Here is a 19066-nt window from a genome sequence, read left to right on the forward strand (position 1 = left end):
TTCTGAAGCGATTCAGCTGAATCACTGAGCCTGGGGTGAAAATGCAGTTTCCCCCTGCTTAGTGGAATTGCACCTGCAACAGTGGGGTTAAAAGAAAGCCTAATGAAGCCGTTAATATTTTGCCAGGAGTAACAAACTTGTATAAAATCTTCATTTGTTCACTGCAGCACATACAGACGTTCTTTTCATCCGCTAATATCCCCAGGCTAAGTAACAAAAACAATTTAGAAAGGCAACTTCCACAAGACAAACTAGCAGCTCCTAGACCCGTCTCTGCAATCCGTCTCAATTGAAAATACTCTCGGCTTATTTTGGAAAACCCAAACAAGCTGCTGTCATGTCGGCCAAAGTTGGCATTAATCAGACTGGCAGATTTATCATATAATACTAAACAGTGGAGGGGGAAAAGCTCCTCTGAAACTAATGTGATTTGAGGACTGGGAGAAGACAGGGGAATTCTAGACGTCAGACTCCAAACCAAATTCTCTCCATGCAAACATGCTGGGAGTGTTAATGCAGTTATGCACTCTAATTTCCATAAAATCTGGGGAGGAGTTTTGCAAATACGCCGCTTTGTTATACTGGAGCCGGGTGTGTGGGAATAAAACACTTAGCGCACAAACAATAATTTTGTTACCTTGTACTTAACTTCCACTGAGAATAGAACGGGGCGTGGGGTTTTCAATTACCCCATGCAAATTTAGGGTTGTCTGAGTAGAACCCAACCCTCTGGACAGAACTGCAGTCCATTGTATCACCATTACCCCAATCAATCTCAGAAATACAGTTCCCAAACCCATCCCAAATTTAACCGTTAAAAAGGAAACTGTGTTGCACACATAATGCTGAAATTGTATTTTTCTTTAAATTAAATTCTCTGACTCCCAGTAAGACTACAGTCTGATGGTAAACCCTCTCCTCTCTCCTGTCCTCTTCCTCTGCCCCACGAATGCACACGCACTTAAACGTGTAAGTGCTTGTGTACACGAACACACACAAACACATTTTTCACAAAATGAAAAATTCATGCTTTTATCAAGCGCCTGCTTTCGCAGTAAATCAAAGGGACACGGTCGGCCAGACAAGCCAATAGTCAAGGTTAAAAAACACACAGATAATAAATTGCTTGCGTGTCATGTTCAATTTTTACGACAGCATTATGCGGCATTAACCATAACAGGATTTAAATTGTTATCAGGACGCTGAGCAACCCCCCCCCCCCCCCCCCCCAGTACTTCAGCTGAGCATCCTGCCCGGAGTAATTCACAGAAAGGAAACAACTATCAAATTTTCCAGCGTCCCACCGCATCAGGGCACATCAGCACAGTTTATGTATTTGGACAATTTGTTGAATAAATGACTTCCATCCTGGCGGTGGCTGCCTGGGCCGTCAGGAGCCCTATCAGTTTTAATTGTCTTTGTTCCTTCGCTCTGCTGGTGATTCTCTAACTCCTTCCTGCCTGCACATCCTGTAAACCAAAATAAATCACCTTCAAACAATCCAGGTTTTTTTTTTTTGGTTTTTTTTTGGCTGTCTCTGTTCGGTTGCAGCATTGAGGCCTTCTAAAACCCGAGCTCAACGTTCAAGAATTCCTTCAGAGGTATCAGAGATACACATATCCCAGAGGCTATTTAGAAAGAGAACATTATTTAATGAATGCCTGATTTTGTTGAATTTGTTGGATTAATTTAATTTGGGGTATGTATGTGACTGTGCTAATAAAAATCCTACAAGATATTAACACAGCAGGGATGATGGGGACTTTTTCAGATCTTCTCTGCGATGTGATACACATACACCACCTGAAAAGTAAGGCCAATAGATTCTCACTGCTTACAGACTCAAGCGATTATAATCTTTAAAAAATGGCTCCAGAGTACCAGGTATCAAGAGTAAGGTACCAGGTATCAAGAGTTTTTTTTTTTTTTTTAAAGACCAAAGTAAGAATTTGCTTTAGCGGGCGTTTATTTGCAGAATCACACGGGAAGGTGAGCAAAGTGCTCTGTGTGTTTACTGAGGAGCAAACATTTCAGCGTAAGGCTTCCAAATGTGCAAGTAACACCTGCCGTTCTTAAAAAGGAACGTGCAAGTTCACAAGTGCTGTTAACAAACAGATTAGAAAGACCAGTTGATCCTCAAGTAAGGCTACGGCATGTAGCTACAGCATAAAATAATCTGCCTCTATAAACAAATATACCACGTAAGAGGAAAAGATGATCCATGACATGAACACATGAAAAGTTCATAAATCCAAAAGGCTCGTCTCTGCAGTAGTCTGCCATCATGCTGGTCACCACCCCATCGATGTGGCGAAACCCAATTATTCGCTACCCAGAATTCAGCGCCGAACGACAAAACCGCTATGATTTACCCGCAATCTGTTCTTTTATTAAAACCGCTTTGTCTTATTGTTTTATTGATTTACACTCCGGCAGACTTTTTTTTTTTCTGAAAATCTGAAAACAATCAGGGCTCGTAGCTGTGCAGCGTTCGGACGTTAATCGTTAAAAAGACGTCGTTTTATTCCAGGCCAGAGGTTCGCCGCGCCAGCTGCGACGGTCTCCGCTAAGGGGAATGATTTATGGCTTTGTAGCAGTAACGATGAGGCAGAGTCATTAACATATCGACAGGCCCCAAGATGGATTATCGGCATTGATTATTTCATGGCCTGTTGATATCCTTTTGTAAGGGATGGGGGGGGAAGGGGAAGGGGAAGGGGGGGGGGTAAAGAGAAGATGTGCTTGATGCTCTGCTTTACAAGCACCAATGTGTTTAAGTGTTGAGCTGCAGGCTTAAAAGCCTATTTTTCACAGCTTGTAGCTGTATCTTTACAGTGCTGAGAAGGTGGGGGGGGGGGGGGAAGAGACATCAAACCAGCCCCATTTCCTTACAAGGCCCTCTTCGTTTGGTACTCAAGTCGTCATGGATGCCAGGTTACAATAATGAATGATTAAGTAGCTCTTAGGCAATGCCTGTAACAAAAAGGATCTATATGAAAAGAGAGAGTGCATCAACTCTATGGTACCGACCATATTACCATAGAACTGCTTATGGACATCAATACATGCGCAAATCTTGGCCTGATATAGTGGAATTACGCTATATTTCAGATTTGTCCAAGACGTGCCACAAACAGTTTTGTTTCAACCAGGATTTGTTGTAATCTGAGCTCTTATTTTTTTTTAAAAACATACAGTGATATTTCAGCGAACGTGATTAACTGCATTCTGTGCGCTAAATCAACACAGCCATGAAGACTGTTACAGCACTCCGTTTCAGCGAACACTACATATGCAATGAAGCTGCTCTAATGACTGAACCAGGACGACATCACGCTGCATTACATGACAAACAAGACCTAGTTTTCAGCAACCAAATTTTCTCCCAACCCAACCAAAAGCTGGGGTGTGTGTGTGTGTCCGTGTGTTGAGGGGTGGGGGGTGGGGTGTGTGTATTAAAATGAGAAAAGTGACTGTGACTACCGGGGGTTAAATGAGATGAATTAATAAGAGAAGAGTGACTGGGCTTCGCGCGAGCGGGATTTCACAGCTAATCACACAGAAGACAGATCCTCTGCCCTCCCAACTCCACTCACTCATATTTCATATCATCCTTTTCATTGGCCCCGTCCACCGGGCTTCTGCAAGGTCACACCAAGGGAACGGTAACGGGGGCAACAAGATTGATTATGAGCTCACCCTTCCCTCTGTTTACTGCTCACACACCATATATGGGTGGGGGGGGGGGGGGGGGGGGGGGGGGGGGGGGAGCCGCTACTGTTCCAATCCCACAATGCCGTGCGCCGGGGAACAGTCATGAGGCCCGACGTTTACCGCCGCGGCAGGCCAGCGGCCTCGTCACGGTGGCGGTTTCCACGGTGACACGCGCAAATTGACAGACGGACGGACGGGTCCCCGGCCCGATCGCGATTGGTCGGGTCGCTCGAGGATCCTGAGCGGCCGCCACCGCGCGGGACGGCTGACGGGCGGGCGACGGGGCGAACGGCGGGGCGTCAGATTCACCCGCCAAAGCTTTTTCACCGAAAGAGGAAGATGACATTTACCTCACACAATTACACCGTGCTTGCATATTTAAAATGGCCGCTGCAGAGAACAAGGCCTGGCTCTGCTTTTAACAGCACATTTTACTGTCCTCTCTCTTTTTTTCTGGTAAAATAAATTAGATACGAGACTAACAGTGTCAATGAAACCCATGACCATCTGGCCTTCACGTGTCCTTGGAAGACATAATGAAGGCGCAGTAAACGGGTGTGTGTTCGGGTGTGTGTGTGTGTGTGTGTGTGTGTGTGTGTGTGTCTGTGTGTGTGTGAGTGTGCATGTGTACAGGACTGTGTTCATGTGTGTGTGTGCGTGCATGCATGTGTACGGGAGTGTGTGTGTGTGCATGTGTACGGGTGTGTGTGTGTGCATGTGCATGGGAGTGTGTGTTCATGTGTGTGTGTGTGTGTGCGTGCTGCCCTGCCCCTTGTACTGAACAGACCAGGGCTTTAAATTGCTTCCGTCACCAGGTCTGAGTAATGAGTGGGATTCTAATCGGAGTTCCTGAGGCCAGAGGCATTAGTCTTAATCTTCCTGGCCCCTCCACCACCCGTGACATTTAATGTAGTACAGGTACAATGGTAATGAGAATACATTCTGCAGCACGGGTGCAGCCTGCGCCCCCCCCCCCCTCCCTGCAAAGACCAGGGGAGGTTTTGGGCTCTGCAACGAGGCTATTGGCCCTGTCTTTCGGCTTCAAGAGTCATTAGATTCTCACCGGCTATAAGATATCTAAAGTATCCTCTAGTTAACTCCGGCTTCTTTATGCTACTGACTATAGCACTGGCATGAAAACCAGAGCTAAAAAAACACTGGAAGCTAAATTCAGTGCATACTTCACACGTTAGGATATTCTTCACAGTTGGTGGTTATTTGTTGATGAAGTTATTTCGTTGATGTTATTTTTGTGTTAATGAGTTCTATTTTACCTTTTTTTATGTTAGTGAAAAACAGAATACTTTTCCCCCACACCCATCATGGCTTAGATCTGTTAGTGGCGTACCAACATACTATACATTCAAATATACTGGATTTTAATGCATAATATCACCTCAAATAAATAGCAACATCTAATTTAAACACATTTGTGGAGTCAGTATAGGTAGAGGAATACGGAATAGGGCTCTTTCACTTTGGCGGATGAAATGTCTTGGATGAAAGCAGAATTAATTTTCGAAACCACAGCGCTCCTTAAAAAAAACCTGAATTGGCCTAAACACGCTTGGCATATATTCAAATGGGTTTTCCTTAAACAAAACCCCTGGTCTCGGAGCATGTTTTGGGGGAGAGAGGAGGGAAAAGGGCACAGTTCTGATTCCGGTAGCTAAGTAAATCCAGACGAGCATAAAGCAATAGCGTCTGAAATCAGCCCGAGCCCGTCTACAGAATCAGAGCCGTCCCCAGCGCCCGCGCGCGGATCTGTGTGGATGCAAACGGCCCTCCTGCGCTCAGTTAGCGGAGAGCAAATTGCTGTGGGATTTGTGTGCCGGAATACTTCAGCAGGTAATTCCTCTCTGTCTCCCGTTCTGTTTGTCTGTGTTAAACTCCCCCCCCTGCCCCCCATCCATTCTCACATCCAGTTCCGCGCTTTGTCCATCCATCAATCCGCGCAGTTTGTCAGCGGCTCGACTTCATCCCCGGCTCCTGCAATCAGGCCCGGGCGGGGGCCACCACCGCTGGGGGGGGGGGGGGAGCGGGGCGGGGGCCACCACCGCTGGGGGGGGAGGCAAGGAGCGAGCCCCCCCCCGCACCCCCCTCGTCCGCAGCTCCCTGATCTGCTGACGGGGGCCCTGACGCTTGTCCTTTTCTATTGCACAGGCAAGCAAAAACACTAATGCAGCCGCAGTCCATTTCTCCAACACACCGCTCCTCCTCGCCCCTCACCACAGACAGAGACACACAGAGGAGCGGGGGGGGGAGGGGGGGGGACAGAGAGAGAGAGAGGGAGAGGGGGAGGGGGAGAGAGAGAGAGAGAGAGAGAGAGGGAGGCAGGGAGAATTTTCTAAAACAATTCGTTCTCTAGTCAGCCTGCAGCTCAATTTGTCTCCCCTCTCCCCCACACATCAATAGAAATCACGGTGAGAAAATGTATCACTAATTAAGGGCTGATAAGCTCCGTGTCGGCTGTGGTTAGGACAGAGAGCGGGAGAACACTGCAGGCGCTCTGCCGCCAAACCGCCGCTGCCGACAGACAGCCGACGCCTGAGCGCTCGCCTCAAACGCACAGTGCCGCCGCCGCCACCGAGACTGAACTCCTGCTCCCCACGGGAAAAAATCCGCAAAAAAGGTTCTATATGAACAATATTCTGTCAAGGGAGAACAAGAAATACAGCGGTTTGAAGAGTGTTTTTAAAAAAGGAGATACGTTTGTCGATAAAATTATACTTGAAATAATAAAACGTATTTGTTTATAAAAATGAACGACTGCACTAGCATATAATTTTTAAGCATTTCCACGTTCTTCCATATGTTTACATTATGAGATTTTAAAAAACTAATGAAAAAAAAGAAGTGTTTCCATTCTATAGGAATACGCATATACACACACACAGACGCTGGCAGTTATTTTGAGATTACAAATCCAATGAATTTTACAAAAAAAATATGAAAATGATTAACCAATTCCATCAGTGAATATATCATTAATCTTAAGGCTACATTGAATGTCCTTTATTCCTGAAGGGAAAACATCTGCAGAATCATGCTAGCTGTGGCTAATGTAAACAGTGAACATCCAACTCTCCAAAGATATTAATGAAATTAAAATACATGCTAAACTGTAAAGTCAACTAAAGCTAAGCTTTTTGAATGAGATTATACAGTATTTGGCTAGCTACTGCAGCTAATTAGATGTTTGACAAAATATTTACTTGACATCAGCTCATAGCTGTTCAAATGCAAATACAACAACTTACAAAGCTAGTCATTAACTCAAGATAGCTAACCACAAAAGCCAGCAGGCAGCCATCTTTTTATTCAACGTATTGAAACGTGGGACACTGAAACTATTGTCTTGGGCATAAAGATGCTTGATTGAAGAGACACATCTTTTAATGAGTAAATCCCACATTCACAAGTAAATATCACACCCTTTCCACCGACTGCTTTGAATCATTAACAGCAAAAGCCAGGCACAATAGTATTTTTCAGAGACAGTGACTGTGTGCAGGTTATAATGTAATAGGGGACAGCTCAGCATACGGCATCTCACGTGGTTTAAAGCTGTAAAAGTACAGCCTTTATACTGTAATTTACCATGGAGCCTAAATAACAGTCCAATTGAAGCGTCTGTCTATCGTGCCATCGCACACGCTCGACCCAGAATGTATTCATGACCACTCATAAAACTGGACACAGAGTCACCCAGGGGGGAAGGGCCTCATTTTGCAGGGTTTCCCTGCCTCACTGCCCAATACTGACCCCTCTGGCTGATTGGGGAAGTGCAGCCTGCCTGTGTAAAAAATAATAATAATTGCATTTATATAGTGATTTTCTCACACTCAAAGCACTTAACAGTGATGGGGAAACAGAGAGAGAGAGGAGTGGACAGAGATGGCAGGGGGCAGTGCGTGGCACAGAGGACTCGCATGCTAATCTGCACAGGCGCAAAATGACAGACGTGCCTAAAAATGCTATTTGGCACTGCGGAGATGAGGTATGCACACGAGCAGAGCATAACATTAGTGAAACTGCGCAAACGGCTTAGGGGAAGGCGAACAATTTTCATTTGATTGAGAACGCTGGGAGTTTTTCTTCATATACGCTAAAGTAGAACAAATATGGCAGCATAAGTGCGGAGACACAGCGAGCGCTCCACGTCGCTGGAATCGTTTGTGCTGCTATTTTGGGACAGTTATGGTCTGCAAATCATAAAAAGGTTCAGGTTTATGTGTAATTCAGCTAAGTGCGCACATTTTATTGCGCAGTTCCTGCAGCTCATGTACGGCAAAATCCACAACGCTGAATCAGCGCAGGGTACATTCAGCTCAGCTGGAGCACGCTTCTGCTCATACCAACGCAACGTTTATGGATGCATACCGTCATCATATTCATAAATCTAACGCATGACGATGACTCCCACATTAAACAATGAATCACCAACAAACGGAGTTACTAATAAGATGTTTTTATTTTTTTAAATCATGTCAAATGGGTTTTCTTTCCCATTTGTTTCGCCGTGAGATGCTCTGTTTGGCATTTTCAACTCCCAAAGAGCAGCAGCAAGATAAAGAAAAGCAAGCGCACGCAAAAAAAAAAAAAAAAAAAAAACGGTCTTCACTGGGAGGCCATTTACATGAGACAACTCTAATTAGACAGCAACGAAATGTTATTAATAGGCTGGACATTACGGAATCAGCCCGTAATAAATGGGCCCTGTCAGAGCCTTATTCAGCGCCCAAATGAGTATTCTCACTTCAGTGGCCGCGTCTGAAGCCCCGCCACCAGCGCGGGATAACAAATGATTGCTATTAACCGTATTGTTAGTAATGATGGCGGAAAACAAACAAAAGCCCATAAATAACAATCTGCAGAAAAATTAACCCATAAACCTGATGGATACCCAGCTGAGAAATAATAAATGACGTTTTGGACCCTGCTGGGAGAGGCAAGCGGCTGTTTTCTCTCTATCATTAACACTTTTTTTTTTTGTATCCTGCGCAAAAAAAAAAAAAAAAAAAAAAAGAGAAAGCTTCTGATATATAATGATCAACACTGCCTGATATTAATTCCGCTATTACAGGAGCAGCTCTCGGCGCCGGCTGGGTGTAATATTATTCACAGATTACAGTGAGAAAACCCATCAAACACTCAGCTGAGCGGGCTCCAGCGACAAGCCGCTCCGCTCAGTCCTTCATTGGGACACAAAAGAAATTTCTCATATTAATTAACTCCTGTCACCCAGTGCGCTTCCCCCCCCCACACCCCCTCTCTGATATGTGGGCTCCACAATCTCCCCAATGCCCCCCCCCCCCCCCCCCCAGCCGTGTTTTCAAACGAAGCTGCTCGTAACTAAGCAGTCTGTTTACCGCGTGCGTTTCCGTTTGGCAAACTCCTCCCGAAGCAAACGCTAACATCGGGCAAAATGGAACACTGAGAAAGAACGGAAAGAGCTGTTTATTCCTTTAAACACGTACGACCAATTACGCAATATTTCACTGTTATAATCCTCAGCATGGGCGTACAGTTACAGTAACAGGATTACCAGCCCTTATAGACTATTAGGAGGGTTGTTCTACGGAATAAATGTTGGATTATGGGAGGAAACAGGGTCAGTTTGTGACGAGATATCAGATTTCCTCACATCAAACCACACCGGGGTCACGCTTATGCCATTAAGCACCAGGAGAGCATGATATTAGATGTCCATCATGGATCACGCGAGTCCCCACATTACATTCAGACTGACACTAATGTGGTGGGATACGGCACGGGAGGCACAAAATGGCCGACACAAAGCCATTTCCACAAAACCACACGGATCTATAATTCATTTCTTAAAAGAATGAATAAGCCTGAACGCTGAGCATTGGTATATAATATTTTTTAAGTCTTTTTGTTCACACGGTTTACTCTGGAGTAGATTACTCTACTCAAACGATGTTGTGAACATTAAGCCATGCACTCCCTAAACGGGGGAATCCACAGAACGGTGGCTGGAACGGGGCCTGGTCATGTTACTAAAAACATGAAGCGCAAATAATAACAACAACAATACAAAAATAGCCGACGTACAGGGTGAGGAATTATTTTCTGCGTTAAAACTACGGGAGAGGCGAGGGGTACAATTAGGCCCCGTAAAGAGGGACGTCGGCGTAATAAATCCAAACCCCACGTCCTGCGAAGAGCAAATATGAAAAAGGCATCAAAATAATGAAAGATTGTTTATGTATCGTGGCATGAAATGGGAAGGTGTAGGGTGTGGGGGGGGGGGGGGGGGAGGCGGGAGGTGTAGCGTGTGTCGGGGGGGGGGGGGGTGTAGCGTGAGGGGGGGGGCGAGGGAGACGGATGGACAGAGCTGACATGACGGTATTCATCCCGCGCGCCTTCGCAGACACGCCGCTAGTGCCGTTCGACAGAGCAATAAATCAAGAGCTCTCCGCGCTGTACCTACAGCTTATTACACCCAACATGACAAATAAATAATAATCCCTGTCAGCGTGGCCCTTTGCTCAAGGATCCGGCCCGAAACCTTCTGCTCATCACTCCTGATCTTAAGTGAAAACACTAGAACAAGGGAATTGAAGGCCATGGTTTACTGAGCTTGTGAAACTCGGGGAGGAAAGGAAGGAAAGGAAAAAAAAAAAGAAAGAAAGAAAGAAAGAAAAAGAAAAAAAGGCGACAAAAGAAAATGGGGATTGGAGGTGCCAGATCGAGAGAAGCTGATGGCCGGGAGGTGGGAGGGAGGACTGCGATGGACAAAACAATGACGGCCGGTCACCGCGGCAACAACCTCAGAACTACATGCGCTACTCACAAACTACGCACAGGGTCAAAGTTCATCAAAACAGAGGCCTACATATTAATCGGAAATGGTACCTTCCAATGCTAAAACCTCCTTTATTTTTGGGCAAAGAGCACGTCCAATATACCCGTAATCATAGCAAATTACCGCTTGGCCTTTAATGGTATATGTATTATAATAATAATACTAGCTATGCTATAACTAACTTCCTCATAAAAAGGGATCCTCTGGGGACAGATAATTATATCTGTGGAAATACTGCCGGCTCTCATGACCAGACTGAAATCATTCCTGAGCAATCACAGTCTCCACGAGCCTCCGATGAGATTAGTGCGAGTAAAAACGTGCTTCTCTCTCTACCCCCCCCCCATTTTCCCCTGCATCTTCACCATCTCCTTAACCCCCCTCCCTTAGATGTGGAGCCATTTACTCCACACTGTCCTTCAGTAAAAAATAAAGAATTAACCGGGTCCCCCGCACGACAACAAATGAAAGAAAGCAGCGGTGGCGTAAATCACCCGCGCGTCAGCGTCGCAACATGCTGATGCCGAGCGTTTCGGGGCCCTATTTTATCCTGACATTTGTAGATGACTAAAAGTGTTACAAAGGAAATAAAGTGCTGATTAAAGACTGGGCTGTCATAAAGGTTACTGGATTGTAAATGGCCCCTTCCATCTTCCTGTTAATAGGTACCACGCCGTAAACACGCTGAGGGATGGGGCGGCCGGCCGGCCGGGGCCCGTCAGGGACGGTATAAACATTAATCACCCGATCACTAAGCCATGCTTAATTGCGAGCTGTATATCACCCGGATCCGCGGTAAGTAGGGGGAAAACTCATTATGGGCGCTTCATGGCGTTGGGTGGCTCCGGTCTGAACCCAGTGTTCACCTGGGGTGGGGGGGGGGGGGCTGGGGGGGGTTCAATCTGACGGGACAAAAACAGAGAGCCGGGAAAATAATCCGGTGATTAATATCGCGAGATGAATCGCGTCCTACAGACCGAGGCCATCAAATTCGTCGTAGGTTTACAGAGCCCATCAGAAAGCGCGGTGACGATGACGATGATGATGATGTGTGTCCTAGCTGTAATGAAATGTGAGCATAACAGGCATTCAGGTTTGTATTGGTGTGTTTGCAACAGAAGGAAATTGAAAAATAATCCATATTTAAACAGCAGGTCGGTATATGGATATGTTTCTGATATCCAAGGTTGGCATAATGCTATTAACGAGTTTAACAAATATCTAAATCAATTAATCAAATTTAATCATCAAAAGCCACAAAAGGTTAAGCGCATTTTTTGTTCTTGCATTGCTGCGATGATGACTACCTCTGTCTATCAGTAAAATCACACAAGACCACTGCGCAGAGAACACCAGGGAGATAAGCAATACGAGCTGGCTTTAAAATGAGCTCGCCGTCATCTTGGACCGGCCCGTCATCGGCCAGCCTGTTCCAATCCTGAGCGTTAAAGCGTTAAACGTGCGAGCCGTCTGATTCTTCACCGCACGCCACGGTCCTGCCGGCCTTTCTGGGGCAAAGGAACCGGCAATGTGAAAACAATCAGGGAGACGGAGTATGATGATGTCTCAGTACCACTCCTGGCCATGAGCCGCGAGCTGCAGTCTCCCACATCGCGGCCTGTCAATGGAAGACTCCGCTCGGCCACAGTGTGCGACGCCAGGTCAGAATACATCGGCTCTGAGCAGCCAAGGCCATAAATTGACAGTGAGATAATTTATTCCAGCCTCTCAACCATACCAATTTCACTGGAAGTTTTTGTTCTTGGTAAATGGGCCATGCTGCTTTCTTTGGGCATTGTTCTTTGTTATTCCCACAAAGTGGAACATTCAGCAGGACTGTTCAATTTAGCCTGACCACCCTTCTAACTAATTAAGCATCAAGTGTTTATCCGCCATTACAGGTCACAATAACATATAGCTGACGTCACAAATGATAAATTAATTTAAAAAATACTTCATGAAAATTTGCACTTTTCCAAAAACCGTACTTGCAGAGATACCTTTGATGTTCAGAATATAATACACCTCAGCACAGAAGTCTATTTTGAGAATATAAACACTGTAAACTGTTAACCTGATTGCATAATAACCCTTAAACATTTACAATTAATTTTTTTTAAATGATACTGTATTTGGAACAGACTGAGTCAACCATGTGTGATGCTGGATTCAAAATGTCAAGCTTTTGGGCACAAGAGTAAGTTGTAAGTTTATTTAACTAAATACAATGAGAATTTTTTTTAAACTTCTTAAAAGGTTAAATTATTCGTTTTAAGTTGTGGTGATAACAGATTCTCAAATCTACAGCATTACTAAACACTGCTGTGCACAGGTCACGTGTCCGTATGGGGGCAGAGAAAAGAGAAACGCACGATCACCTGAACTTACGAGTGTGACACCACAGTTCAGAGAAATGTGAGATGTTCAGGGTGTCCAAACTGGAAAAGGGCAAAAAGTGTGGAAAGTGGGGATCAGGCAGTCAGAGGGCACGCAGAGTTCACCAGGCCGAGAGAGGGAGGGAGGAAGGGAGGGAAGGAGGAGGGAGGAGAAGACAAGTCAACAGGAAGATACACACAAAAGGGTCAAGGCACCTCCTTCAGATATCTTCTAATTAAAGGACCAAGCTCTTCCTTCTTCACTTAAGCCACCATTCCCACAGACCAGCATTACTTTTGGGTACCTGAGCCATTTACTGAAGTTTGCTCATTTTAAAAATGTCAATTGTTGAGTTTATTTTACAGTCTTTTAAATTTGAATGTAAAGTCTCTGCCTACCACAATGACCATCTCTGCTTTTAATCTTTTGTGTTCAAAGGAGTGTTTGCTGAAGAGCACAGGCAAACAACCCCTTCTGATAAACAAAAGAAACACTGCCACAAAATGGCACCATAGCATAGCATGCAAGACTGCGCTTTTAAATGACTCAGCTGTTCCTTCCAGCTGGCACAGCTTGCCGAGTGATGTCAAAAACCTGTACATGTTTTGGGGTCGAAAACAAACTTGGCTAGAAGTATCAATAAAAAGGGATTTCTTAAAAATAAACAGTTCTTGTCATGGTAGAGTTAAATTTATCGGTAGCATAAGGATAATATGAAATCATTTCCATTTTGTTTACTGTGTGGTAAAACTGAGAGGAACCTTGCTTCCCCGGGACAGATGTGCACTGGGGCCCATGGGTGTGACGTCGGGCCATAATTGATGGTGACATCAAGCGCTTAAGTGAGTGATGACAGTCGTCAAACCAAAGACCCAGGTCTTTGGGCACAGCAGGCAGACCCCCTCCCAGGACCACCGCAACCAACCCCCCCCCCCCCCTTACTGGAAGCAAATGCTTCATGCTTTTCAAAGGTTGCCAGTTGAGTGAGAAAGCCAACATAAGGTCAGCATACTGATGTATAATAAGTAGGTTTAATGCATAAGTTTTCTGTGGGAAATAAATAAATAAATAAATACAAATCATGTTAGATATTTCAAGAGTCATTATGTTGTCATTAAAACAAAATGGGCAATCTGGGCATATACGATGTAAACTACAGTGAAAATAGCCAAAGATCTGTCAAAGAAATCTGAGCATTCTCTGAAATTTAATCAGAATTTACTGCCAAAACGGCTCTACAATAAGGTGGTGACAGGCATGAAGAACTGCGTCCAAGGTGGCCAATAATCTGTTTTGGGTTTGCCCACAAATAAAGAGAAATCCTAGCTGTTTTCCCATGTTGTTCAGACCACAGATGGGTGCATTTACACCATTATTTTTTATTTCTTTCATGCGTCTCTGAAACATTGTCAGACAACGTGTCTGTGGGCTCAGAGATCTCTGAAAAAGTAACAGTTGTTTTGTTGTTTCTCGTAAAAACGGCAATATGATCCGGATTTGAGGGGGAAACGTTAAAACTTTTGTTTCTGCTCCTACCCACAAAGACTCCAGTGGCGCTTATCGTACATCTGAAAATATGTACTGAATGTGCAACTTAAGTGGAAGGTTTGGAAGAATGCAGTGGTGTTACGTGCCTGGTACATTTTTCAAGTGCCCTTCGGAATGCCTGCAACCAGAAAGCAATAAATTAGACAACTGCTTATTGCAAGTTTTATGGTAGCTTTTAATTTTCTTGTTAGTACGCTCACGATAATGTTCAAAATAACTTAATCGTTTAAGAACGACAAAGAAGTTTCACACAGACGCGTTTTAACGATTAACTTATTTCCGGCATATTTCTTATATTTCATCGAATGCGATAATTTCTCTCACCTATACAATTATAAAAGCCACTAAACACCAATGATGTCGAAAACTATGCTTATAAGAGGAACCGTCTTTCAACCACGTTATTAAAAGCAATATATCAACCGGTAGACGCAGTATGTAATTAACAGGGTTCTAACAAGCCGTAAATCAATCATTAGCAAGCATTCTGCCTGCTCTCTGCCATGGTAGCAAGCACAAACAAAATTCCACACAACATGATGAGGCATATTTTGCAAACTGGGCTACGTATTAGGATGCCGTAGTCAAAAAAGAAAATATGAGGACAAAATAATGCACCTTTTGCCAAGAATCCACTCCACAGACTTCTATACCTGCATACTGTTATACTGCCCCCGGGGTCAAACTGAATGTTGGCACGGGGCATAAGAATTCTGCTCAAATTTGCCTTCCACATCAGGTGCCGATTCTCATGAGGTAGACGTGGCGGCAGTGAAGCATTATGGGTAAGGGGCTGAGCTTGTAATCTAAAAGGTCACGGGTTCGATTCTCTTACATGAGCAACCCTTCCATGAGCGTGGTGCTTCAGTATATATCCAGCTGTATAAAAAAACGTCGTACGTCGCTGTGGAAAAGAACATCTGCTAAAAGACTGTAATATCTTCATAGCATTCAGCTGTCTTCTACAACACTCCCACTGCTTCTGCACCAGAGGGGGGAAAAGCTGCACTAGCTGCACTTTTTACTGCAGGTTGTGATGGCCATTGCTGGCATAGCTACAGTATAAATTAATTTTCATGGGTGATCTGGATTGCAAGCAGTGTTACAAGCAGATTCTGTGCTCCCATCAGTAATATATTGCTTAATAAAAGTTTTTTTTCCTGACAAAACGCACCTCTATTGAAAGATGTGGTCAGGAAACCCTTGCGACAAGCCTGACAATTACTGTACAGCTACCATTGTAAAAAAGATATAAATAAATAACTATCCTGTTACAAACTTTGCAGATGGTAAATCAACCAACAGCAAAGAGGATTCTTTATCAGATCATAAAATCTGCATGTGGACATTTCATTTTTCCCCTCTTGCTTTTACAAGGAAATTGCAAGCTTGAGCAAACCCTTCTTGTTTAATAGAGGTTACAAGGAAGGTATAAGGCCAAGGGTAGAGCTGGAATGAACACGGGATTGTGTTACCTTTAGTGGCAATAAAGCAAAGCAGCAGCTTCACCTGTTTTCATAAAAACTGGGAGGAATAACAGGTAAATGATCCAAGCTTTTATCAAAGCAGTTTGGGGCTTGCTTGCACTGGCCATGGAAAAATGGTCATTAGTTTCAGTATTGTAAAATAATTTCGACTTTGTCAACACTAGGAGGCTTCACGTTACAACATACATACATACAGTACATTAAAAACATAAACAATCACCACTCACGTCTGAATCTCATTCAGAATTCTGACCTGCAAAGGACAAAATTATAAAGGATGAGAAATCTCACTTAACATGCTTAAGGCTTTCTTGAAGATATACGTATATCATTCAGTTGATTCTTAAGTCGATTTAATGGATAGCAAGTGATATGTGAGCTTTTCCGTTTCCTGTTGATGTTACCTGTGATCTTGCCAAAGAGATGTGTTATTTCCTCCTGGGGCAGCCATGATTCACCCCAGCAACGTCACACCCCTGGTTTCACTGCCTGAAGACCTGTGTGCGTGTGTGTGTGTGTGTGTGTGTGTGCATGTGCAGTATGTGTGTGCAGGTGTGTGTGTGTGCGTGTGCGTGCATGTGTGTAGTGTGTGTGCGTGCATGTGTGTAGTGTGTGTACGCGCGTGTGTGCGCGCGCGCATGTGTGTTTGTGTGTATAGTGTGTGTGTACGTGTGTGCGCGCGCATGTGTTTGTATAGTGTGTGTGTACGCGCGTGTGTGTGTGCGCGCTGCAGTACTGATAAGCTCTAGATTCTCTGCGCAGGTCATTTCACATTACGGGGTCAGGGGTTCGTAACCCACATTTCAACTCTTCAGGCCGGGGTGGGGTTTGAACTCCCGACCCCCTGATGCAACGGGGCGGCACTTCAATGCATAGCAGCCGCGTTTACAATCGCACGCCGGCTCGCCGACTGCAGGCCGGCGCAGCAGAAAGCCCTGCGGCCCGGTGGCCTGCCCTGAGAGGAGGGCCGGCCGTCCCTTTGAAGTGGTGAAGCGAGCCCTGCAGTCGCCTGATCCTTAAATCGCGTTAATTAATCGACCGATAAAAACACACCCTGTGAGATTCCACACAAAACCCACAAACCGCAAAAAACCACGTAGGGAAACCTGAAAAGTTTGAAAGTTTATTCTGCGGAGCCTTTTGTTTATTTATTTTGAAGAGCCCTTCTCACTTAAGAGTGCATCCATGTTGTACTTTGCGAGCCAGCCTGTCATTTGAGTTCCGCTATGAGAGATCTGAAAGGTATTGACAGTAAGAGGTCACTCAGGCTCGGGGTTAGCGGGTTAAAATGCAAATGGGCTCGTTCGCGTCAAGGGCATGTTCAAGCTATCGCCCGCGATTTAAATAAAATCACATTTTTCACCGCCTAGTGGAATTTACAAATGCGGCACATCTCCATACGCGGAGCCTTACGCTGCTTCAAAATGTGTGAACGGAGCAGAAAAACTCCGCCACCGTTCATTAAAATTTGCATTTCATAAAGCCCGCACTTCTGTTTTTCTTGACATCTGCTATCTCAATATCGAGCTTTTGTGGTGTCACCAGGAACACTTAACGACCGCAGAACCGCATTCCGGAGACTCGAAAGGTCATTCCAACATAATAACAATTCTTTCTCTGAAGTGCACTGCCTTCTGGGTAATTACGGCTCCCGAGTCGCCGTGTTTTCACGATTTGCTTTGCTCGCTCCGTCTCTGAGCCAACAACATTTCATTATTCACAATTTGGGGGGTTTTTTTCCAGGGGGGAGAATTATGCGGGAGAGTGACAGTTACCTAGGGAAACAGACAGGCGGTTTGTCCTGTACGGCGAGCTGAAGAGCCCAGGCTGTACTCTACTGAACAGCCGAGCCCTAGTCTACTAAACAGCCGAGCCCTAGTCTACTGAACAGCCGAGCCCTAGTCTACTGAACAGCCGAGCCCTAGTCTACTGAACAGCCGAGCCCTAGTCTACTGAACAGCCCAGCCGTACTCTACTGAACAGCCGAGCCCTAGTCTACTGAACAGCCGAGCCCTAGTCTACTGAACAGCCCAGCCGTACTCTACTGAACAGCCGAGCCCTAGTCTACTGAACAGCCGAGCCCTAGTCTACTGAACAGATCCCAGGACTATTGACCTCCTGGCAAGGCCGCTCAGACCCAGGAGGCTTAAGCAGATTCTTCCACAGACTCAGACCTCACACAGCCACTGATTTACCCGTCAGACTCATTTTAGAAATGCTTGTCCTTCAGGTGTATTTATAACGCCAAACAGACAGCAATTAAATCTGGGGGGTGGGCGAAGATATTTACTGGTGGCTTCAAAGCACATTATTTCAAGTAGGCCCACAGACGCCAGCTGGATGTGTGTCCTGAAACTAGCCGTTGACGGTATTGGAAAAGATAGTCACATAGTTTGAAACCTGTATTATGCGAGTACAAACAGTACATTGACATGCTAAAAAATGTTTCTGAACTCATTTTTATAACTTCTCTGAGAGGCTGAACCTGTATTTCCCCCCTCCCACCCCATCATACCCCCATCTCCTAACCGATTTCTTTCTCCCCACCGCATGTGGAAATTAAAAATGGCATAGAAACGTCAGAGTGCTAAAAAAAACAGCATTTTGGACGGCGGTCTAAGGCGGCCACATTTACCTAAATCAATATGGTACCTGTGCAGTGAAGCCGTCTCAGATTACAGGCAGTCGCAGGAGCCAGGCCGTGAACCGGGCCGGCGTTTGCACAGAACATCTCACCCCCGTCTCAAAGTGTACTCGGCGGCGTCCGTGGAGCGCGCGCCGAAGACACCGTGTGCCAGTCAGACTAACAGTCCTGTTACGACACACACAAACACACTTCTGCCACATTAAAAATCAGGTCAAATAAAGCCTGTCCTGCTCTGTTAGTGAGCGCCGATGCCTCAGAGGGCTGCGAGTTTCGCACAGGCCCGAACGGCGTTCTTACACACGGTCAAATAACAAGTTTGATACACAGACACAGAAGGGAAAAGCCATTGTAGACCTAAGAGCATTCGCAGAATAAAGCATAGCCAGGTGTGAACACAACTTCAAAGAGTCGCAATTGATTCCATTTCTTTTCTTTAGGTTGTGGTGATGAACAAACCCAGTG

General features: G+C 45.2%; 2 long non-coding RNA genes across 4 annotated transcripts in view; both read right to left on the reverse strand.

Annotated features, from left to right (window-relative positions):
* LOC118219698 overlaps positions 1-19066 on the reverse strand; it is a 289497-nt gene that overhangs the window by 120962 nt on the left and 149469 nt on the right. The window lies entirely within an intron of this gene.
* Positions 14111-15222, reverse strand: LOC118219697. Its single transcript, XR_004763821.1, has 2 exons — positions 15089-15222; positions 14111-14588 (listed from the first exon to the last, which is right to left on the reverse strand). It is a non-coding gene; the product is annotated as an uncharacterized LOC118219697 (long non-coding RNA).

The sequence above is a fragment of the Anguilla anguilla genome, chromosome 2, assembly GCF_013347855.1.
Source record: "Anguilla anguilla isolate fAngAng1 chromosome 2, fAngAng1.pri, whole genome shotgun sequence".
Classification (NCBI taxonomy): domain Eukaryota; kingdom Metazoa; phylum Chordata; class Actinopteri; order Anguilliformes; family Anguillidae; genus Anguilla; species Anguilla anguilla.